Source organism: Acipenser ruthenus, chromosome 28 (assembly GCF_902713425.1).
Source record: "Acipenser ruthenus chromosome 28, fAciRut3.2 maternal haplotype, whole genome shotgun sequence".
NCBI classification, from domain to species: Eukaryota; Metazoa; Chordata; class Actinopteri; order Acipenseriformes; family Acipenseridae; genus Acipenser; species Acipenser ruthenus.
This window is the reverse complement of record NC_081216.1, coordinates 7258882-7284160: the sequence shown is the minus strand read 5'-3', so window position 1 is coordinate 7284160 and position 25279 is coordinate 7258882. Positions and strand designations below refer to the sequence as shown.

The 25279-nt window shown below is 42.8% G+C and overlaps 1 protein-coding gene across 2 annotated transcripts in view; it reads left to right on the top strand.

Moving 5' to 3' along the window:
• The window catches only part of LOC117435163 (acid-sensing ion channel 2-like), a 656265-nt gene that overhangs the window by 335298 nt on the left and 295688 nt on the right, over nucleotides 1-25279 (top strand). The window lies entirely within an intron of this gene.

Sequence of the window (25279 nt, the reverse complement as noted above, 5' to 3'; positions counted from 1 at the left end):
AAATGAATTAGCGGTCCAGTTTATGGTAAACTGTGCATGCATGACTTAGAAACTCGGCTGTCAGCTAAGCAGAATATCTCAAAAACTGGCCTGAATTCGAAAATGCTGAATTTGGGACATTATCTAAAAACCAAAGCGGCCCAGAATTTGGGACGTTGTGTGCAAACCAAAGCGGCCCAGAATTTGGGACGTTATCTAAAAACCAAAGCGGCCCAGAATTTGGGACGTTATCTAAAAACCAAAGCGGCCCATAATTTGGGACGTTATCTGAAAACCAAAGCGGGCCAGAATTTGGGACGTTATCTAAAAACCAAAGCGGCCCAGAATTTGGGACGTTATCTAAAAACCAAAGTGGCCCAGAATTTGGGACGTTATCTAAAAACCAAAGCGGCCCATAATTTGGGACGTTATCTGAAAACCAAAGTGGGCCAGAATTTGGGACCTTATCTAAAAACCAAATCGGCCCAGAATTTGGTACATTATCTAAAAACCAAAGCGGCCCAGAATTTGGGACGTTATCTGCACACCAAATCGGCCCAGAATTTGGGACGTTATCTAAAAACCAAAGCGGCCCAGAATTTGGGACGTTATCTGAAAAGCAAAGCAGGCCAGAATTTGGGACGTGAATGAAAACATGGGCAGTCTATATGTACAACTGTGATTACATTAGATCTAAACTAATACATCCTCTAACAAAACAGTAATAGCGTGGAAGACATATATTTGATATTAAAATATATCGCGTAAACGATTATAGATATATGCTAAAAAGTACGTCATTACAGAAAGCCAATAATTACATTTGTGCATAACATGATAATTCATATGAAATAATTACCCATAGTTTGTTATATCAGTACAGCGTAATACCACATTATATTTTAATGGTAAGGTTGTGGAAAGCAGATCACTCTCTCTCTCTGTTTACAATGTTAAAAATGCCTGCAAGCTTTCCACCACTGTGGAGCAAGGGTGGAGAAGGAGCGGGCTCTGGAGGCGGGGGAGCGTAGCGGAGGTAGAGCCAGTCTTCTAGTGCAGGCGGAGCGGAGAGGTCGAGTGGGGGTGTAGGGAGAGATGAGGGTCTGGAGGTAGCTGGGTGCAGTCTGGTCAAGGCATCTGTAGGCTAGTACAAGAGTCTTGAACTGGATGCGAGCGGTGATCAGGAGCCAGTGGAGTGAGTGGAGTAGTGGAGTAGCATGGGAGAAGCGAGGCAGAGAGAACACCAGGCGAGCAGCGGAGTTCTGGATGAGCTGGAGCGGACGGGTGGCGGACGCAGGGAGGCCAGCCAAGAGGGAGTTGCAGTAGTCTAGGCGGGAGAGTACCAAGGCCTGGACCAGGAGCTGGGTAGCGTAGTTGGTGAGGAAGGGTCGGATTCTTCGGATGCTGCTCAGGAAGAATCAGCAAGTGCATGCCAGAGTGGAAATGTGCTGGGAATAAGAGAGGCAGGGGTCCAGGGTGACACCGAGGTTCTTAGCAGAGGAAGATGGAGAGAGTGTGGTAGATTCCAGAGGAACAGAGATAGAGAGATTAGAGGAGGGGGAGGAGGGAAAGAAAAGGAGGTCAGATTTAGAGAGGTTGAGTTTGAGGTGATACGAGTACATCCAGGAGGAAATAGCAGACAGACAGGTAGAGATATGGGAGGAGATGGTGGAGTCAGAGGTGGGGAAGGAGAGGAGAATCTGAGCATCATCAGCATAGAAATGGTATGAGAAACCATAGGATGCGATGAGGGGGCCCAGGAAGCGGGTGTAGAGAGAGAACAGGAGAGGACCCAAGACTGACCCTTGGGGAACTCCAGTTAAGAGAGGGTGAGGTGTGGAGGTTGCTCCACGCCAGGTTACCTGGTAAGTGCGGTGGAGAGGTAGGAGGAGAACCAGGCCAGAGCAGTGCCAGAGATCCCCAGGTCAGCAAGAGATGATAGTAGAATAGAGTGATCAACAGTGTCAAAGGCAGCAGAGAGGTCGAGGAGAATTAGGACAGAGGAGAGAGAGGCAGCTCGGGCAGATTTTAAGTGAGTTGGTGACAGACAGGAGGGCGGTTTCAGTGGAGTGAGCAGAGCGGGAGCCAGATTGGAGAGGGTCAAGCAGAGAGTGGTTGGACAGGAAAGCAGAGAGCTGGCGGTGTACAGTCTGCTCGAGGGTTTTGGAGAGGAAGGGTAGGAGGGAGACAGGATGGTAGTTCTGGAGGGAGGTGGGGTCGAGGGTAGGTTTTTTGAGGAGGGGAATGATAGAGGCTTTTTTGAAGGCAGAGGGAAAGAGACCAGAAAGTAGAGAGGTGTTGAGAAGGGAGGAGATGAAGGAGAGTAGAGCAGGAGCAGCAGCTTGAAAGAGGTGAGTAGGGAGGGGGTCCAAGGCACACGTGGTGGGTTTGTGACCCTGGAGCAGGGAGGAGAGGTCAGAGTCTGAGAGGGGCAAGAAGGTGGAGAAGGAGGGCGAGTTAGAAGGGTATGCAGTGGGTGTAGGGGTTGGAGCAGGAGGGGGTGCGGAGGAGGGAGAGGTGTGAAAGAGTTTGCAGATATCTGAGATTTTAGAAGAGAAGAAGGAGGCAAAGTCATCAGGGGAGATAGAGGAGGGAGGAGGAGGGGGAGGGTTTAGGAGGGAGGAGAAGGTAGAGAATAGTTTACGTGGGTTGTTAGTGGAGGCTTGGATTACAGATTGGAAATAAGTACATTTAGCAGAGGAGAGAGTAGAGGAGAAGGAGGAGAGGAGAGTGCGGTAAAGGTCTAGGGCAGCAGGGAGTTTGGTTCTCTTCCATTTCTTTTCAGCAGATCGCAGTATGATTCTTGCCGAGCACAGCGCAGAGGAGAGCCAGGGATGGGGAGGGGAGGGGCGAGCAGGTCGGGAGGTGAGGGGACAGAGGGAGTTGAGGGAGGAGGTGAGGGAGGAGAAGAGGGTGGAGGTAGCAGAGTCTACGGAGAGTTGTGAGAAGGAGTCGATAGGAGGGAGGTGAGAGAGAGCAGTGGAGGCAAGGACAGAGGGGGAGAGAGATCTGAGGTTCCGGCGAGAGGTGACAGTGGGGGTAGGAGGAGCAGGGAGAGGGGGGAGAGACAGAGAAAAAGAGATGAAATAGTGATCAGAGAGGTCCAGGGGGGTGACAGAGAGGGTGGAGGGGCAGCAGGCCCTGGAGAATGTGAGGTCCAGTTGACGGCCAGTGGGTAGGAGGGGATGGAGAGAGACAGATGTCGAAGGAGTGAAGGAGAGGGAGGAATCCAGCAGAGTGGCTGGGGTTGGAGAGATGGATGTTGAAGTCACCCAGCAGGACAGTTGGGGTAGACAGAGAGGGGAGGGAGGAGAGTAGATAGTCGAGTACATCCAGAAAGTGAGAGAGAGGCCCAGGGTGGCGGTACAGAACAATGAGCAGGAGTTGACAGGGAGAGGTTAGTTGGACTGCATGAAATTCAAAGGTATTAACAGAGAGTGAGGAGAGATCGGAGGGGACAGAAAAGAGTAAGGAGGGAGAGAGGAGAAGACCAGTCCCACCTCCCCGTCCAGTGAGACGCGGGGTATGGAACAGGACGTAGAGAGAGGACAGGGCAGCAGGAGTAACAGAGTTATTAGGGGACAGCCAGGTTTCAGTGAGAGCAAGGAAATCGAGAGAGAGGTGGGAGGCAAAGGCAGAGATGAAATCAGCTTTGTTAGCAGAAGAGTGACAGTTCCAGAGTGCACCAGAGAGTGTGCGGGAGGGGGGGAGAGGCAGAGAAATGAGGTTAGAGGGGTTGGAGGAGCAGCAGCGGAGGGAAGGCAGAGGACGAGGACGGGAGTACAGAACAGGGATGTGAGACACAGTCATAGCAGGACAGGCAAGACGACAGGCACAGTAGGAGCAGTGGGGTGGCGGCTACAGTCCTGACTCGTAGATGGCTTCTTCCAGAGCGCCGTTAGGTTCGGATATATGCGAACAGCGTCTCAGCGCAGGCCTCCCCTCGCTGGACTCCCACAGCTAGACTCCCGGCTCTTTTGTTGAGGCTCTTCGGTTTGCTGGCGTTTCTTGCTGGCGCCGAAATAAGCTGCTTGATTAAATGTTACAACTGCTTGGCAAAAGAACCAACTAAACTGTGTGGAAACCAATCAAATAGCAAAATCAACTGCTAATCAATTTAGCCACTCACCTGGTACTAATCACACACTAACTCAGCTAATTCCAGCTAATTCCAACACCAGCTAATTCCAACACCACCTTACACTTTCCACTCTCTTTCTCAGGAGAGTTTTTTACAATATGCCCTTGTGACAGAAAAAGAACGATTCTTGGTGATAAATCTCCCTCCCGACCTGTGAGGGCGCTGTGTAAAGGGAGCAGAGTGCTCTGGACTGGATGGCCAGACAATTAATTCCCAGGGTTAGGCGGAAGTTGGTATCTAGAAAGGGGACGGAGCTACAGTACACTAAATCATTGACCCAGAAGGGAAACGGAGGAGCGGTTGCAATCGTTAACCAAGGAATCATGATTGACGGTATATAAGGGGACGTAGCAAGGTGATCTGTTCCTTTGTTATGGTTAACGCTGAAAAGGAAGGAGAACCATACTGTCTATCGTGAGTGTTTTGTTTGTTTTGTCGTGTCTAATTATATACTTGTTTGTTGTTATTAGATGGCCAACACGATCCGGAGCTGTCGCTACAGGCCACCACAAAACCCGGACAACACTGCACTTGTTTCACGATAAACTGTATTTGCACCACAAGCACTACAGCACTCACTTTGGACTGGTGACCGTGTTTGTATATTGTGGGTGTATTAAATACCGTGTTTATTGTTTTGGAACTGAACACCTGGATTAAACTATAGTACACAGCTATTGGATTATAAATAAAACACCATTGCACCTGGATTATCATTGTTGTCTGTTATTGATCACCGCATCACTCCTGCACTTGTACACTGCTAACCACTTTGCCACAGCCCTTTAGTCCCACATCTGAAACACTTTGAGTCAGAAGTTGTGCAATGTGCAATGTTAAGATCCTCATTGATGTTCTTTAGAATCATAAACAACTGTCTGCTGAATGAGACAACGTGTTTCAGATGTGGTGACTTGCAGCCTAAAGGGATTAGCTTCAGCCCTGACACAAGCTACCCATATCTCGCCAGGATGATTTTCCCAGCGGGGATAGCTAAAGGTATTACTGGGAAACAAATTATTCATTACAACAATCCCTTTTTTCATAACCTTGACTGATCCCCCCCCAAAAAAACACAATTGACGCACACATGCGAGAAGCCGATTTCACATTTTTCACAGCACACTACATCCCCAATAGCGCGCGCACATTCCTCCAAAGGGATAAACTCCTCGCCGGAGACATTAACTCTGTCGGCGAGTTGACTTTTCAAAAGAGAGGTTTGGAGGCAGTCGCCCCCCTGTCCCGGCCATCATGCCTGCTGAGTGTCAGCTCAGCACAACAAAACTATTTAGCAATAAACCTTAAAACAGTAAATGCGAAACAGTACAGAGACAAAAAAGAAGACAAGCCTGCCAGCAGTGCTCACTCACACACCTCCACACGACACTCAGCACTCACTCCGCCAGGCAAAACAAGTAGATAGGGCAGCAGTGTGGAGTAGTGGTTAGGGCTCTGGACCCTTGACTAGAGGGTCAAGGGTTCAATCCCAGGTGGGGGACACTGCTGTTGTATCCCTGAGCAAGGTACTTTACCTAGATTGCTCCAGTAAAAACCCAACTGTATAAATGGGTAATTGTATGTAAAAAATAATGTGATATCTTGTAACAATTGTAAGTCGCCCTGGATAAGGGCGTCTGCTAATAAATAAATAATAATAATGACAGATAGATAGATATATAAAAAATTACTCACCTATTCTAAATGTATAAAGGCAGAGATTAGGCAGAGTTGGAAGAGTTAAAAGTTCTGACTGACACATGATTTGAATGGAATGAGGAAGGCTGTTCAGTCCAGACACTTACAATTCTCCAGACAAATTCAAAGCAGCTCAAAGACAGATTTAGACAAGAATGACAATAAATAACTCAATATTGGGGCAACAGAACCCAAAGCCAATCATAATGCAAATGCAAGCACCTAAAATAGTGAAATGTAAAAAATAAATAAAAATGCCATTTGAAGCTACTTACTCTTTAAAACTACCGTGCTTACTTCTAGATTCCTTCCCTGCATTTCAGAATTACTGTTAGATGAACTACACAACGTTTGTAACTCTGGACAAGCATGTGCTTGGGAATGTATGTTTGTGTATAACTGTGTGAAAGAAACAGCAAAAAAAAAATCCACCTGAAGTTGTCTGGGAAATGGGTTTATCACTGATGCTTCATTGTATGTGTAACTTTTCAGTGACTGTTTCCCATGGGAGCTAGACGTTGTTCTGTTATTTTCTACCCTTTGTCTCTCTGCTTAATGACTGTGTCTTGAGTTAGTATCCCATGACTAGACAGCTCAACAGGTAAAAGGAGGTAAAAAGCAAGCACTGATTAAAACCAATCAATGTACACCCCCCCTAATATATTAGTTCAAAGCGACAAATTATGCTTTGCCATGTTTTAAATCAGACATTCATTCAAGTTAAATATTTTAGAGAATAGTCCATCACCGACCAGATTTTTATTTATCTTTTACATTGTTTATTTACCATAAAAAGTTACGTTCCTGACGTGGCTGCAGTTAGTCGCAGTTCTGGGAGACACCAAGTAAAAATCCTTCCTGCATCTTCCATCCATTCCTGAGCCAATCACAAGCAGACACCATTAATGATGCAGAGTTGTGAGGTGGTTTGGGATATTGGCTAATGTCCACTCTGCTGGGGGAGCACAGAAAGACTATACTTGCTTAGTGGTTTACCTCTTTTCAGCTTCCATAAACCAGATGAAAAGGTGGGTGTCAGCTTAGTAAGACACTTTAGAAGCTTGATAATAACTCTGTGAGTATTGAAAATAATGTTCCTTCAGAAAGCTGGTGATAAAAGGATAAATAAATCATTGACCCAGACTTGTGTGTGGTTATTTTATATTCTCTGTGGGAAGGAGACATTTGACTGGCTTAAATGCCAGGCATTTGCTTTGAAGGCCATTTACATTGCCTCTCTATGACATACCTCATTTCACACTCTGTCAGGGGTGAAGATAGAAATAATTTTCCTTCCACTGTGGGGCTTTTGAATGTTTTTTTTTTTTTTTACACATGCTGGCTTGTATGTTGCCTTCCGTTCACTCTGTTCTGAAATAGAGGCATATGCTCAAATGTGCCTTTAGACTCCAGCGAGAAACAAGGATCAATTCGGTCCCATGGTGTCCACAGCTGGCAACCTAAAACAGCCTTTGCACAGTTTGAAACTAGGAATTCAGCAATGTAAGAAAGCCTCTGGCACATTCTACAACAATAAGACAATGAAGCTCATACGTAAATGACTAGACATATTTTACAGCGTTCTTACTATATTATTTCAACCTTGGAAAAAAGTATATACTGTTTCTGTTTGACTGTCTGACTGTCTGTCCACTGGGTATCTGAAACAGGTATGTGTTCTTTCTTTCTTTCGTAATGATTTTCATAGGTTGGCCCGATCTGATAGCAAGAGATATTTTCCCCTTGTCTTTCCTCTGCGAGACATGCCTTCAAACTGGGCTCAATCAGCTGTGACTCAACCTTTGATATCTGCTACCTTCTGTAACTTGCAAATCAGCAGCATCTGGCTTGTCATAGTGTGTTGCTTTGAACTGTTTCCAAAGGCCCAGCTGTACCATACATAACATACGTTTAGTTAACTAAAACTAAACAGCTGCCTGAATAGTAGCAAATAAATTAAAAAATAGAGGTCTCACAGGACAGCAAATGGTCAGGTATTATAGTTTTTTGTATAAAACTCCTTCACTAAAGAAAGGTATTGGTGGTCAAATGGTTAAAGAAAATGGCTTGATACCAGGAGGTCCCTGGTTCTAATCCCCGCTCAGCCACTGATTAACTGTGTGTGACCCTGAGCAAGTCACTTAACCTTGTTGTGCTCCGTCCTTCGAATGCAATGTCAAACCGAGGTCCTATTATAAGTGATTCTAGTCTGCAGCAGTTGTTGATGCATAGTTTACCCCTTAGTCTCTGTAAGTCGATTTGGATAAAAATGTCTCCAAAATGACTATGAATAATAATTAATGCACTGTTTTCAATATTTCACTTTCTTTTAATGTGTGAGACATATAGCAAAATATCGAGGTACTACAAAGTGGCCTGCTGAGTCTTTCCTAAAACTCTATACAGGTCTGGAGTATTGAAATAATTAAAATCCTTTGCATAGGTAAGGACTTGGAATGCATATTTATTCAGCGATACCAAGATACTGTATCTTGGAGTGTGAGTGCGGTGTAATGGTAAATACATGTCTCATCGGCAATCCTTTAGATAACTCAAAGTTTTAAATGCACTATTCTTTTCACAAGTACAAAAGCTCAATATTTTGACTTAAACAGACTTCAGTAAATTAAGCTACTGTCGTAAGGCCAGTATACCCAAGTCCCAGTGCTACATAGGCCTTTCATTGGGGTGAGGGAGGAAAGCAGGCTAGTTTGCCTCATTGTACTCCAACAACTACTATTGGTAGTACTGTGACACTTAACGGCCCTCCAATTGGTCAGGGGTGCAGCCCCACTAAGTTCAACAACAAAAGTTGACAGAAACAGAATTTTATTTTCAGCAACTTGTTACTTGTTCCTGGTTACAAACAGCTCTCTTGTACACACTGGCAACCTTTTTTTGCATAAACTATTTGGCGCAATGTTGCACAATAAAGTTATTTCACTGGCTGAACTGCATTTAATTTAGAATCTTTGCCTAAAATTAATTTGAAGTGCATGGATATTTTTGATTACAGCTGGACTTTTTGCACAGAAAATTATTCTGTTTTAATTAGTCTGCACTTTATTTATATAGTGCTAATGTAATTTGTTGCTGTCTTATTACTTTACAAAAACATGATTTATAATAAATACATACAAATAAAGTTTATGAATAAATATTTTACAATGATATAACCAAAGTAGAGTAGTCGCTCAGTAATCACTCTGTAACGAGGTGCAAACAGGTGATTGATCGATCTGTTAGAGCATATACTAAGGTGCCTTTGTTAAAAAATATAATAATAATAATAATAATAATAATAATAATAATAATAATAATAATAATAATAATAATAATAATAATAATAATAATAATTATTATCTAAATTTATAAGTGTGTTTCTTTCTGGCCTGACATCATCCTTACAGCCAGCCTGGTCACACCCCCCTATAACTCCTGAGCGATACATGAAACAAGGGGTCCCATAGTTCAATAAATTCATTGTATTTATCCTGTAACCTTGCTGTGAGTCTCTCCATAGAGGCATGATCCAACATTATATTTAGCCATTGGGGGATTGATATGTTAGTTCTGTTTTTCCATTTTAGTAAAATTACTTTTTTTAGCAATTGTAAGGGATAGTAATTTAATTATTATTATTATTATTATTATCAAACAAGGTCAAAGCATGAAATGTCACCTTATAAATATAGTGCAGGTGAAGAAAAGATATTGGATAAGGTTCACATTGTGGCAGCAATTAAACCATGATTGCTTATCAGAGAATATATTGTCGGTGACCAAATAAACCAATTATACACAGACACAAAATTACAGTTTGGAAAATCTGCCTTATGCTGCCAATTGGACTACTTTTGTATTATGCAGGAGAACAAATATGACTCAATCCAAACAGGTTTTTTGTATTATTATTATGTTAATGCTTTGTACAATAGTTAATACAAACCTGCCAGCCCCCTGAACAATAAAACTGATTACCTATGGTGAAGTGAGGTGCAGAATTGAGATTTTAGAAATGAACAAAGAATACTAGAGCAATAAAACAAAGCTTGCACAAAACAAAGAAACAAGTACCAATACTGAGTGAAACCATACTGCACCCAATAAAGCCCCAACAATTAGAACCCTCCAATTACTCAATTAACATTCCTTTTTTGTACAAGCCTTTAAGAAATTGGTTACCATATGATTAGGGCTTCTGATCTAACCAATAATAATAATAAAAACAATAAAACACCCCCGATACATAAATAAAATGAAATCTGTACATTTCCAATAAACCCCGAAAAAACACTGGAAATGGTTACACAATTCAAGTTTACTTGACCCCTTTCCGCGTGAAAAAAATAAATACCTACAAAAAAAAAGCTTTCCCAGTGCAGTTGGGCAATGTCTCTCCTTCCTGACTTGTATCTCTCATTGATTCGTTCTGAATACTTTAAACCAACCCCAACTACTGAGTGGCAGCAAACTCCTACATTTCTATTGGAGGATTGTAACACTCTTGTGAGATTTAAAAAAAGATTACAAGAAAACAGGATTGTTCTTGCTCACGAGATTTAAAGCTATATTACAGTTCGATAGTGAGTATCTACACGTTGGTGGAATTTAAAACAGAATTGCAAATTGTGGCAAAATGTAAAATAATGCTTAAATGCATACTATCGAGTTACTACTATACATATTATGACAGAAAAACCCGAAAGTAACCAAAATAATTTCATGCAGTATATAAAAAGCGAAAGCTCCCCAAAAAATCAATTGACATATAACTCTAAAATTACTAAAAATAGTCACTGAACAATGAAATTAATAAAAACCAAATAATCCCTACATATAATCTATTATTTATTATTTGTTTATTTAGCAGACGCCTTTATCAAAGGCGACTTACAGAGACTAGGGTGTGTGAACTATGCATTAGCTGCAGAGTCACTTACAATTACGTCTCACCCGAAAGACAGAGCACAAGGAGGTTAAGTGACTTGCTCAGGGTCACACAATGAGTCAGTGGCTGAGGTGGGATTTGAACCGGGGACCTCCTGGTTATAAGCCCTTTTCCTTAACCACTGGACCAAACAAATCTACCAGAACTGTCAATAAAAAAAAAAATCTTAATTGTTTAACTGTCACATTCAGCTTCTTTCCTATTTGCAGGGCTATTTGAAAGGTTGACAGCTCTGCATTGATGGTGAACACAGAGGGAGCTGTACTGTGCAGTTCATCTCCTGACACAGAGCCCTGTGAAACGCACGGATGTGGTTATTGACTCGGCTCCAACTGAGTGATGACTTGGGAAACACACTTCAAGGATGCATTGATTCATTTTTATGTTGAATCCTTTGAATCATTTACAGATCATGAATTCATACCAACATTTGCAGCATTTTATACACAAGGAAACTAAAATTGGTAATGTTATGTAACTAGTATCAGGGAATCGGTTCGCCCGCTACAAGTAGGTCAGGCCTCAGGCCTCCTATTGAGACCAGCATATTTTCACATGTATGGTTTGCGTTTTTAATGGGTTTTAAACTTGCAAAACCCACAAGTTGGGAGATCGGCACAGGCTTCCTCTAGCCTTGCCATCAAAACACGTGACATGACCATTCATCCTGCCACATGCATAAATCCCAAATACATACAATAATAAGCTCCAGGTTTTTTTACATCACCCAAAGATCGATCTTACATTTAGGTTTGGTCTTACATACAGGATGTGATTAAATACAAAGTACTACAGGTTAAACACTTGGCAGATTACAGTATTCTGAAGTACAGGATTAAATGCAGTAAAATAGGGGGCAGATAAGAGCAAAATAAAGCACATTTACATGAAGGGTGATAGTGTCCCAGGATACAAACAGAGGAGTTCTACAGGTGCTGTTTGAAGAGGTGAGTCTTAAGGAGGCGCCGGAATGTGGTCAGGGACTGGGCAGTCCTGACATCTGTAGGAAGGTCATTCCACCACTGCGGAGCAAGGGTGGAGAATGAGTGGGCTCTGGAGGCAGGGGAGCGTAGCGGAGGTAGAGCTAGTCTTCTAGTGCAGGCGGAGCGGAGAGGTCGAGTGGGGGTGTAGGGAGAGATGAGGGTCTGGAGGTAGCTGGGTGCAGTCTGGTCAAGGCATCTGTAGGCTAGTACAAGAGTCTTGAACTGGATGCGAGCGGTGATCGGGAGCCAGTGGAGCGAGCGGAATAGTGGAGTAGCGTGGGCGAAGCGAGGCAGAGAGAACATCCCAAGACACACCTGTAAGGCAACTCAGAAAGGCCCTTGCCTTGTTCCCAACACACACTAGATATTGCTGTGGCGTTTTCATCGATACTGTAATGGTGGAACTTTGTCAAATAATGCCATCAAACTCTGTTCTCTGGCACGATTGACTCTGGAGTTATATTATTACTTTACAACACACCACTGCGATACCACTATCCCAAACAAACAACCGAGTCACACACTGCAGTCCTTAACTTAAAGTTTTATAATAAAACATTGTACAAGCACACCTTGGATCTCTTTGAAAAAAAGTAATGATCCTTTAAAAAAAATGTAGAAGTGATGTCCTTTGTGGAAAGGTTAATATAGCGGGATACAGGTTGTGTTTTCTATGTTAATAATAAGCAAAGATTGGCAGATGAAGCTGTGATACAGAAGAGAGAGAAATTCATATCTGCGTCATAAGATTCATGAATATTTTTTATATATGTGGCAAGGTCAAAATCAGCAGAGGCCTGTGAAGCTGCCATATACCATGACTACAGATAAACAAGTGAGAACTCGTTGTGGCAGCTCACTGTACACACTATAAAATGTAATAGAAAAACATAGCTTTCGCTCATGTATTATAGATTAAATGATTTATCAGTGTGTAGTAGTCATAAAAATAATCAGAGACATTTTGGAGAAATAAAATCAAGACTATATTTAAGGTCTTAGGCCTGACAGACAATTCGCTTATCTTCTTTTCTGTATTAGCTACTTTTTCAATTTGTGATGCCTCTCTGCTAGAGTACCCTTCATTCATCCTTCTTCTTGTTTTCGCACTACAGGAACAGTTACCCATAAGTAATCTTGCATGTCGTAAATGTGTGTTCCAGTGACCAGCTATTGATGGCTACCAGCAAACTGGCAGTTTCTTGAGCTTCAAGCAGAAGGGAATACAATGTTATGTTGCCATTTAGCTGTCTGAACTCCCAGATATGAAAAGGTCAGAGGATGAGAATATCAGACAACTGATATAATGAGTTATTTGAAGGTCAGAGCCAGAGGCGTTTCAAGTAGTCACTCATAACCGTAAACTTGACCATAAACGCATACAGTTCTTGTTAACTTTATTTCCGAACTGTAAAATGGGTGTGGGTTATCCACTGACATACAAGAGGCGCTCATTTGATGCTTTTCACCATGCCACACAGGCATGCAGATGTATTTATTGGTTACAGTTTTTTTTTAACGCAATTGCAAGGTGCCAGATCTAGGGTATCAACAATGGTAGTACTTAGGGCAGAGTGAGGAGGAAACCACATGACTGTACCAACTATGGTATAGACCCGGGCTCATATACACAAATGGGAGTGTACACAGAGAAATAATAAATACAAAACAGTCAAAACAAAACAGCAAACACACATTTAATAAAAACAAAAGGTGGCCAATAGGCGGCAAAGCACTTTCTCTACTAAAAGGAGGGTCCTGTTTCACGAACCTACGAAGCTAGCCCGAGTTGTAGTGTTTCAATCATTCCGGTTAACATGCGGTGACTTAACATTCTTACTATATTGGCTAGTTCACTCTCCCAACTCTCCGTGGTTCGCCTCTGGTTAGACAAATAACAGGAGTGTGTGCTACGGTTCCCTTTTTAAAAGGTCAGGCGCTCGCCAAGACATGCCCCCCCCCCCCCCCCCCCCCCAGCCAATCAGGGATTCTCTGTCAACTCATCCCTGGCCGAGCCTCCCTGTGTAATCAAGTGACTGGTGACCCGTCTCCCGTCGAGCATCCGAGCTCCCCCTGCAGCACCGTGCAAAACCTGTCCTGCCACACCAACCCAAAACATAAAGGTGTAGTGTTCCATACAATTTCAAAATAATCGGGATACATATTGTTTCGTGACCTGCATATTGCAATATTTATAGTATCATGATATTAGTGTACCATTTAACCCCTACTAACTTTGTGTATTAAAGTTATTAATAATAACAAATTAAAGTCAGTATTGTGGTTAACATTATCTGAGGCTTTGAAGCTTCATTACATTATTCAAGTTTAAAAGGGAGGGTTACTATTGCAGCCGTTATCTATATCTTTATTCATGCTGCCTTCCAGAAGTCTGATGTATTTTAAACCATGTTCATGACTGTTTGATGCTAATAATCCTTTGCCTGGCCTGATTTGCCTCCATCTGAGGAAGTATTTGGAAGGATCTACTTCGCACAGAGGTAATGCATTGAAACACTCCACTGCTGTACAAACTAAGCAGCAAACAGGCTACATGTCATTAGTTGTAATTTTGAATCTTATCAGGTAGAAACAGCACAGAAAGAGGATGGTACGGTTGTCACGTTGCTTCCTCCTATGAGACCTTTTCATTGTGAGGTACATTTTTGACTAAGAGGCTGATGGTATAACACATGCTTTTATGTTTAGTCGGAGTCTAGTGTAAAAGGGAATTTCAAAAACAAACAGTTGCACCTTAAAGTAATAGTAGCAAATAGTTTAATTTTAAAATATCTGGTACTAGACTAGGTTAAAAAATATCTGTTTGGTGTGAAATCATCCCCATCCCTTTAGGGCCGTCTTTTCTGTCAGTAACCAATCAGCTGTTTCCCCTATTGACTGACATGCTTTCAGCCAGTAACATGCTTTCACCCCGAGGTGAAGTGACCAATGAAGTAAAGTAGTATGAGAAACTGAGAATATTTTCTTTAACCTAGTGTAGTACCAGATGTCTGTTTTAAAGTGAAAATATGTGTTTCTCAAAACTGAATATTGAGACCTATATAGTTAATAACAGATGAGATGTATGCAATTACAATGTTAGCTACAATCACTTTAAGCACATAACCATTCATTTACACCTCACAAATTAGCAGTTTAGACATCATGCTATTATATCCAGAGGTCAGGTTTACTTTTACTGATATCACTGAAAAACAAATGCAGTACTATTAATAGTGACAAACAAAAAAGTCAAATACAGTTTACTATGTGCCACATTATAATACTCATTTATATCCTGCCTAGTTGACGTCTAAAATTCTGAAAATCACTATTAAGCAAAACGGTGGTTCTGGCAGGGAGCTCACTTTAACCTTAGATCAAATCACGTCAACATCAAGCATATTTTAGGCGCTTCCAAAACCAGATCAAATCGTCAATCGGATATCTAGTATCTTATTTGCCCTTCCATAAACAATATGTCCAATGATCGCCAAGGAAAGGATTTATATCTTACCTCAATCCATTACGTCCCTGATGTAAGCTAGAGTTCGCCTCCTCCTCCCCTTCCCATGACTTTCCTTCGGTACCTCGGAAAGTGAGGCCAAAGGCCAAGGAATGCAGTGTAAAATATGTATAATGTAGCAGTGTTGTCTAGTCTATGTTTTAATAAATAATCTATTGCATAAGTTTCCTGACTGAACTGGCATTCTGACATCTAAATCCTTATTGTAATCTTATAAGGGGATTTAGACTGTGCATATTAAACAAACATGTCTAAAAGTATTGGGCCAATTGTTTTAATGTTTTAAATCATGTACCTTTTAAACTGTTTTCAGTTTAACGCAACACAATTTCAGTTAATATGCTTTAACTATCAACAACAAATGGTCCATTATCATGTAATTAAACTTTTCTGTGCCGATGCAGCATTGTCGACAGCTTAAATGCAAGTACAGTCAGATCCGCCAGTTTGAAATGTGCACAAAAAAGACATGACATTTATTTTTTCTTAAATTAGGTTTGATGCAATAAAAATGCATCTTTCTTTTTGTACAGGAATCCCTTTATATATTTATCTGACACTGAATTCCACATAACGGATTAGTAAAGAAGGGTTTATGCAGCTATAATTTTAGGGTTGAGATAATTTTTTAAAAAAAAACTATATGAATATAATTTATATATTTTATTCAACATCATGTAGTCTACCGGAAGCCTATAACAGTAGTACAGTGTTTCATGTTAGATTTCAAAATGTCAAATTTTTCAGTTTCTCAGTTTTTTGTTAAGTAAATGGAAAACTACAAAGTGGTATGCAATTTAATATATTAACGTAACATTATTTAACAGGGTTCATTCGACTTTATGAAGCAAAATATGTTAATTCTATAGGGTGATGCAAAACCTTTGGCCGTAGCTCTAGATTAGTCTCCATTATCCAGAATGTAGTCCTTCCATTTACACCAGCATGTCTAGTCAAACTCTGCATGACCCCCTGTCACAAGGCTGGCTGGTAGTGACACGTCAGACCCGGAAGAAAGCACACAGACATACGGTGGTGATGAGTGAAACTGAGTGCAATGGCTGCACTCAGTGTTTAATAACCAATAAATAAAAAGGTTGAACAAACAGAAAACAGGACACGGCACTTGCGGCCAAAATAAACAGGTAAACCAAACGAACTAACACACAAAACAAGTGGACGAACGTTAACAAGTACCGTGCTGGCACTTCCAGCACGCTGTAGCAGTTGTTATCTAAACTCTAGCTTTTATTTCTCCTTCTCTCTCACCCGTTCTCCACTCACGAACACCCAACCCCGAGTGAGTGAAAACTTGCTGCTTTTATGCAGTTGTACCGAGACTCGATTGCTAGTCAATCATCATTTGGAATCTCGGTACAACTGCATGTGAATTAATTAAAGTGCACTCCCGTGACCACACATTACATTTTAACCAGCACGTGAAGTGATTTGTGCCATCCTCGTGCCTAAATACAAATCTACATTTTTAAATACACGTGAAACACAGACCTGTTTATATCCCGTGTACCATCTCTATACACCAACATTTACACGCAACACGTAACATACAACATATAACACAAACTACGCACATGGGCGTGGCCACATTGCCACATATACCCCCCCTTGTGCGCAGCACACATGGCCTCAACGGCCACCTCCCCCCTTAAAACCCCAGCAGTCCAGGACAAAGTCTCGGGCTGGGAAGGGAGGCTTCAGTGGGCCCATGGCTGGCAATGCTGTCAGCACCCCTGCCGGTAGTGGCACGGCTGACAGCATGCTGGTCCACTCCTGCAGCGAAATTGCTGCGGGGGATGCTGGTCTCCTGACCTCTCCCCCTTTCTTCGTAGCCGGTAGCTCCCTCCTGTGGGGCTCCGGCCACAAGAACTCCTGCAGCGAAACTGCTGCTGGGGAAAGTGGTCTCCTGACCTCTCCCCCTGTCTTTGTAGCCGGTAGCTCCCATTTCTGGGGCTTCGGCCACCGTACTCCCTGTGGTGAAGGTGCGGGAAGCAGAGGCAGCTCCTGCTGCTCTGCTCCTTGCGGTGGAGGCAGAGGCAGCTCCTGCTGCTCTACTCCTGGAGGTGGCGGAGGCAGAGGCAGCTCCTGCTCCTCTGCTCCTGGCGGTGGCGGAGGCAGAGGCAGCTCCTGCTCCTCTGCTCCTGGCGGTGGCGGAGGCAGAGGCAGCTTCTGCTGCTCTGCTCCTAGTGGAGGAAGCGGTGGAGGTGGCGGAGGCAGAGGCAGCTCCTGCTGCTCTGCTCCTAGTGGTGGAAGCGGTGGAGGTGGGAGCAGCGTGTAGTCTCCTGGCGATGGAGGTGGGAGCAACGTGTAGTCTCCTGACGATGGAGGTGGGAGCAGCGTGTAGTCTCCTGACGTTGCAGGGGACTGGTGCGGCTCTGCCTCTCTTGCAGGGGACTGGTGCGGCTCTGCCTCTCTTGCAGGGGACTGGTGCGGCTCTGCCTCACTTGCAGGGGACTGTGGTGGAGGCAGTGGCAATGGGGCTGATGCTGGCCACTCAGAGGGAGGCTGTGGCGGTGCTGGCTCCCTCTGCTGTGGCGGCTGGGCTGGTGTGTGCCGTGCTCCCTTCAGCAGCATAAATAGAGGCTGCTGGGGGACACCAGCATCCTGCCCTTCTCCCCCCCCAGAAAAATTCAGGGGGTTGAGCCTGTAACTCCTCCCCTTCTGGCTCTCAGGATGGCAGCGATGGCTCCTCCCCCTCTAGCTCTCGGGACGGCAGCAGCAGGTGAACCAACAGGCATGCTTCCTCTGCTGGTGGACACGGGGACAGCAGGCATTCTTCCTCTGCTGGTGGACATGGGGACAGCAGGCATTCTCCCTCTGCTGGTGGACATGGGGACAGCAGGCATTCTTCCTCTGCTGGTGGAGGTGGAACCAGCAGGCATTCTCCCTCTGCTGGCAGCTTGGGTCCTAGGGCTGTGGAAGCCCCGACTTCCCTCTCTTTGGGCTGTGGACGCACCGACTCCTCCCCTTTGGGCTGTGGACGCACCGACTCCTCCCCTTTGGGCTGTGGACGCACCGACTCCTCCCTTTTGGGCTGTGGACGCACCGACTCCCCCCTCTTGGGCTGTGGACGTTCGGGCTCCCCCCACTCAGGCGTAGGATGTTCAGGCTCCTCCCACTCAGGCGTAGGACGTTCGGGCTCCTCCCACTCAGGCATAGGACGTTCGGGCTCCTCCCCCATCTCTAGGAAGGTGCAGCTGGCCATGAATACTCCTGCTGGAGACCCTGCTACCTGGGCTGCTGTTCCACTTATAGCTGCCTCCAGGTAGCTGAGGACCAACTCCACACCTTCCTCCCAGGTGCTTAGGGTGTGTTCCCTCCCATAGGCCTCCCATCGCTCCCTGTCTATCAGCCACAGGATCCGGGTGGCTATGGCATAGACTGGGCCTCCAGCCCAGCATTGTCCAGGATCCAGTCCCGTAGTTTCCTGGCGTCTTCTGCCATTGTCATTTTTTTTTTTCCAAAGAAACTGCCGTACTCTTTCCGGCCTGAGTCTGGGGGGCGCTGTTATCCCGCTTCTGACAACCATATGTCACAAGGCTGGCTGGTAGTGACACGTCAGACCCGGAAGAAAACACACAGACGGTGGTGATGAGTGAAACTGAGTGCAATGGCTGCACTCAGCGTTTAATAACCAATAAATAAAAAGGTTGAACAAACAGAAAACAGGACACGGCACTTGCGGCCAAAATAAACAGGTAAACAAAACGAACTAACACACAAAACAAGTGGACGAACGTTAACAAGTACCGTGCTGGCACTTCGAGCACGCTGTAGCAGTTGTTATCTAAACTCTAGCTTTTATTTCTCCTTCTCTCTCACTCGTTCTCCACTCACGAACACCCAACCCCGAGTGAGTGAAAACATGCTGCTTTTATGCAGTTGTACCGAGACTCGATTGCTAGTCAATCATTCATTTGGAATCTCGGTACAACTGCACGTGAATTAATTAAAGTGCACTCCCGTGACCACACATTACATTTTAACCAGCATGTGAAGTGATTTGTGCCATCCTCGTGCCTAAATACAAATCTACATTTTTAAATACACGTGAAACACAGACCCGTTTATATCCCGTGTACCATCTCTATACACCAACATTTACACGCAACACATAACATACAACATATAACACAAACTACGCACAAGGGCGTGGCCACATTGCCACACCCCCATATGTTTCCACACTGGCTTGCATCCTTGGCAGAACATCCACAGTGGAACACAACAAACCCACTGGACTTGAAAGCAATCTATGGTGATTGCAGCATGTGTACCAGTTAAGTTAATGTGACAGACCATTTGGCTAATAGCTTCTTTAAGTGTGATGTGCTTCGTATGCATTGTATGTTGTTTTGCATTATATAATGATTTATCTAATCTTTATAGACTTCTGTAGAATGGCTTTGTTTAAATATGTCGTACATTTTTTACATCTTAATTAAGATACAATTGGCTACAAAAACAGTGAAGTCAAAGCAAATTCAAATTTAATTTGGGAAAAAACACACAGTGATTTAGTGAAATACATTAGGTCACAATTGCAACATATAAACCACTGCAGCACGTTCAAATACAATTTGAAGCCAAGAGTGACTACTATACCCTCAGAGCCAGCCACACATCAAACACTGCTTTCACATCAATTATGCACATTGTCTTATTTGATATATCACCATTTTAAAAAACAGAAACTCCATTAAATAGTAGTAATATGTGTCTATGTTAAAAATATATATTCTGTGAGCTTGATAAAAATTGAAGTAATTCTGAGGAAGGCATTAGTCTAAATGTTTTTACATCCCTTAGTTAGATTTCAGAAACATTTTATATCATTGGAAGTAGTGCAAGTATGCATGGTTAAATATTATTGCATGGTTTTAAATATTTGTCATGATTGTCTAAAAAAAATGTCTTTCACAGAAAGCAGTCAATCCATTTAAAAGTGTCCTTGTTCAGGATTATTGTCCATTTATTAAAGTGATCCAAGCAGGTGGGAGCCTGCTTAGCAATCAAATCAATGCAGCCACACAGTTTAAGGGTGTACAATCACTAGTGGTGCAATCGGCACCCTAATTTTGTATCTAATTATCGTATCGGCATTTCTCAGCGATAATCAAAATAATGAACAAACATTACTTAGTTGTTTTTTTTTAACAGAACACCAATAACTAAAATCACTGTTGTGCATAATAGTTAAACAAAACGACACAACTTGCATTCTGGGATAGTGAGCAAGCTTGTTAAATTTGCAGACAACAAAAAAATAGGTGGAGTGGCAAACACTGTTGCAGCAGCAAATGTCATTCAAAATGATCTAGACAGCATTCAGAACTGGGCAGACACATGCTAAATGACATTTAATATAGAAAAGTGTAAAGTATTGCATGCAGGCAATAAAGATGTGCATTATAAATATCATATGGGAGATACTGATATTGAAGAAGGGAATTATGAAAAAGACCTAGGAGTTTATGTTGACTCAGAAATGTCTTCATCTAGACAATGTGGGGAAGCTATAAAAAGGCCAATAAGATGCTTGGATATATTGTGAGAAGTGTTGAATTTAAATCAAGGGAAGTAATGTTAAAACTTTACAATGCATTAGTAAGACCTCACCTAGAATATTGTGTTCAGTTCTGGTCACCTTGTTACAAAAAGGATATTGCTGCTGTAGAAAGAGTGCAAAGAAGAGCAACCAGAATTATCCTGGGTTTAAAAGGCATGTCGTATGCAGACAGGCTAAAAGAATTGAATCTATTCAGTCTTGAACAAAGAAGACTACGTGGCGATCTGATTCAAACATTCCAAATTCTAAAAGGTATAGACAATGTCGACCCAGAGGACTTTTTTTACCTGAAAAAAGAAACAAGGACCAGGGGTCACAAATGGAGATTAGATAAAGGGGCATTCAGAACAGAAAATAGGAGGCACTTTTTTACACAGAGAATTGTGAGGGTCTGGAACCAACTCCCCAGTAATGCTGTTGAAGCTGACACCCTGGGATCCTTCAAGAAGCTGCTTGATGAGATTCTGGGATCAATAAGCTACTAACAACCAAACGAGCAAGATGAGCTGAATGGCCTCCTCTCGTTTGTAAACTTTCTTATGTTCTTATGTCAATGTAAACCATTTTAAAAGGTTATTTCTTTCAGTCAAAACACTGATGACCCTATTTAGCAACGTTCGCAAACCCATAAGGTAATCGTAAAACATTTTGGCAGACAGTTAGTGCACCAAAATCAGGCGCATGTGTGAGCAAACAGACTTTGCCCACCTATGTGATTTAGCAACCATGTTTTAGTGCCCACCCGGCAAGTCACCGTTAGTGCTGGACATGGGGTGAACTTTAGGGGAGTGTCCACATTTACATAGAAATGTAGCGATTTAGCAAACCATCAACAGTGTTAGTGTTTGTGTTTCAACTGACATGTGAAAACCAGGTCTAAACTGTGCGCAAATTACATGAATTTGCACACATGAAGTATATAAATACCATTGAAACTATGGAAGGAGGTAAAGAAAAGAGAGAGAGAAAAAAGAAATATGGAGTGTGTACTGGATTTCTACGTGGCCAGACAAAGAAAGAAGGGGAGAAGAAGACGTCCCCAAATATTCAGAAGTCATCTAATGCAGCAATTTTGCCCTACACACAAACAATCACTGACATCTGCAAACTTCTTCATGCTGTCCTGGAAGGAAACACGCTGAGAGCACACTGTTTGCCTGTAGCACTAAGGGTACCCGCTACACACTGGCTCGTTCCAACGTACTGTGGGTTACTGTAAAGCCATAAATATTTGAGACCAAAATATTTGGCGAATCACACCCAGGCAGGTCAGACAAAGCCTTACAACTTACTTTTTTTATTTCACTCTCCACCTCCAGGCTACTAAAAATAAATAAATAAATAAATAAATAAATTGTAGCCTTGCTTGGGGGGCTTGGTCATCATCCTCACTTCGGCTGCTGGACATTTTTTTATTTTTGTTTTGAGCTTTTGTCTTGTTTCTTCTTTTTTGGGGTTTCAAAATGCCAGCCAGGAGGGAGTTGCGGTAGTCTAGGCGGGAGAGTACCAGGGCCTGGACCAGGAGCTGGGTGGTGTAGTTGGTGAGGAAGGGTCGGATTCTTCGTATGTTGCTCAGGAAGAATCGGCAAATGCATGCCAGAGTGGAGATGTGCTGGGAATAAGAGAGGCAGGAGTCCAGGGTGACTCTGAGGTTCTTAGCTGAGGAGGAGAGAGTGTGGTAGATTCCAGAGGAATGGAGATAGAGAGATCAGAGGAGGAGGAGGAGGAGGAGGGAAAGAAAATGAGGTCAGATTTAGAGAGGTTGAGTTTGAGGTGATGCGAGTGCATCCAGGAGGAGATAGCAGACAGACAGGTAGAGATACAGGAGGGGATGGTGGAGTCAGAAGTGGGGAAGGAGAGGAAAATCTGAGCATCATCAGCATAGAAATGGTATGAGAAACCATGGGATGCGATGAGGGGGCCCAGGGAGTGGGTGTAGAGAGAGACCCTTGGGGGACTCCTGTTGAGAGAGGGCGAGGTGTGGCGGTTGCTCCATGCCAGGTTACCTGGTAAGTGCGGTTGAGAGGTAGGAGGAGAACCAGGCCAGAGCAGTGCCAGAGATTCCCAGGTCAGTGTAAGTGTTGTGAGAGTGTTACGACTTGCATTGACTTTTAGGGCATCTACTGCTATGTGTGAAAACGCCTTTTCTACCCTTACCAACGTGCTGACAACACACAGAAGGAGCATGCTTCACAATCGCAAAGCGCACTTCTTACAAATGGCCTTTAGAATGATTTGACCTGCACGTTTCGTGTCGAGTGGAAAGAAGTAGTAATGAAAAAATGTATTGCAAAAAGAAAGCGAAGGTTGCAGATTTGCTGAGGATGTTTTCTTCAAGACATTAGTTTTGCATTTAATCGATGTGCTTTGCCATGATATTTTGTTGATCTGTTGATAGCTATTTGCTTATTTAGTTGTCATTTGCTAATTTCAGTGACGGGTGAAGTGAGTACCCCTCTGTCACAAAGACGGCTGGAATGGGTGGCGTCAGACCAGAAAAAGGAACCAGGAAATAAACGACTGAGAGGTGGAGTTGGGTGGAGCTGAGCGATCGGTACCGCTCAGCATTTAATAATTGAAACAGAAAATAAAAAGGTTGTACAAACAAACACAAACACAGGACAAGGCACACGTCGCCAAAACAAAAAAGACAAACAAAACGGACTAGACAGACAAACACGGTGAGCAGATACTTTAACTATTATTATTATTATTACCTCCGTCTCCAATCCTGTTCTCCACTCACTGAACACACAACCCCGAGTGAGTCAAACGTGCATCTATATATACTGTTGTGCTGGGATTCAATTACTAATTAATTATTCACTTGAATCCCAGCACGTGAATTAATTACGTGCAACCTCGTGCTCACATATTAATTACTTTAAATGCACATGAAGTGATGTGCAATCCCGTGCCTAAATACAATTACATCTTAAATAACTTGTGCTGCACACACCCATTTATATCCCGTGCAGCCATCTCTATACACCAACATTTACACACAACACGCAACATACAACATATAACACACACATGCACACAGGGGCGGGGCACATTGCCACACCCTCCTATCTGTAAAGCACTTTGGGATCATTGTCTGCATTGTAAAACGCAGACATTGTTTTCTCTTGGTTTCTGTATTATTATTATTCCACCTTAATTTTGTAACGGTATCTCCTCCTGCAGCCTTTAACCAGTCAACTCGATACTTGGCACAGCTATTCTACTATATCTGAAGTTAGTTGCTCTTACTTTTTGTAGTGATCCTATTTGAAATGGGGGCGCATTGCCCAGAAAAATGCCAATGAAATTCCAAACTGTCTGTCTGCCATTTTGTGGCAAAAGCATGTAACTGCAGATGGCCACAGTACATAAACTTCCTACGATATAGCACTGAAATACACATACATTACTGTACAGTAGACAATACTGTCAATGCTGCTTTAGGAATGCTGCTGGTGGTGGCTGTCAACTGACTCTATATAATGAATAAGAGAAATATAATGTATACCGGTACAGTACTTATTGTTTAAACTACTGTAATAACACTTCACAAAGCTTCACTACCTGGGCTTTAATTCAGTAATACCAGCTGTTGTTATAAAGACGTTGCATTGTTATGTTGTGTCTTCTGTAACTGCAGAATAGCTACAGAAACTACGAACTGCAGGACTCGGTCAGAAACAACCATCACACTCACGTGGTTTATTTTTTTTACTAGACACAAATACAGCGTTAAAAAAAGTGGAATAAAATTAATTTCACGATTGAACTATGAAATGTTTGACAGCTTATATCTCCTTACAGACTGCAGGTACACTGATATTTACTATATGACATGAATAGGAAACCCACTAAGACCTTTCCAAAACTAGCTTGGACTTTGACCTTTGACCTCTCTTTCAAGGACAAATGGACAACTGACTGTTTGACATCTTATAACTCCTTACAGACTGCAGATAGACTCGTGTTTAGTATTGGCTCTGACCCCCAAAAACTGTAATGGCTATAACTCGGGAACCATTTCACATAGGTCAGTAATACAGTGGAGGATAGTGTGGGTACTACTAACAACTGTTCTGTAGAAGTTGTAATAAATGATATTACATACATCATAGACAAGATTAATAACTAGCATTTATTGTGTATTAAACTTTAAGTGCTATTTTTATTAATAATACTATAAAACACTTATGTGATGTGCTACACAAGCATAACATTAACACTGCCCCCATGTGGCAATAAGTATGAAGTGCATAACCAATTCAAATACATAACAGCATTAGACTTGGAAAATGGAATATAAAAATGTTATATGAATTTGTTAAGTGCCAGTAAAATTTTAATGACTAAAAAAAGTTAGTATTCTGTTAATAGTAAGTTACTGAATAGTAGTAATTAACATTATGAA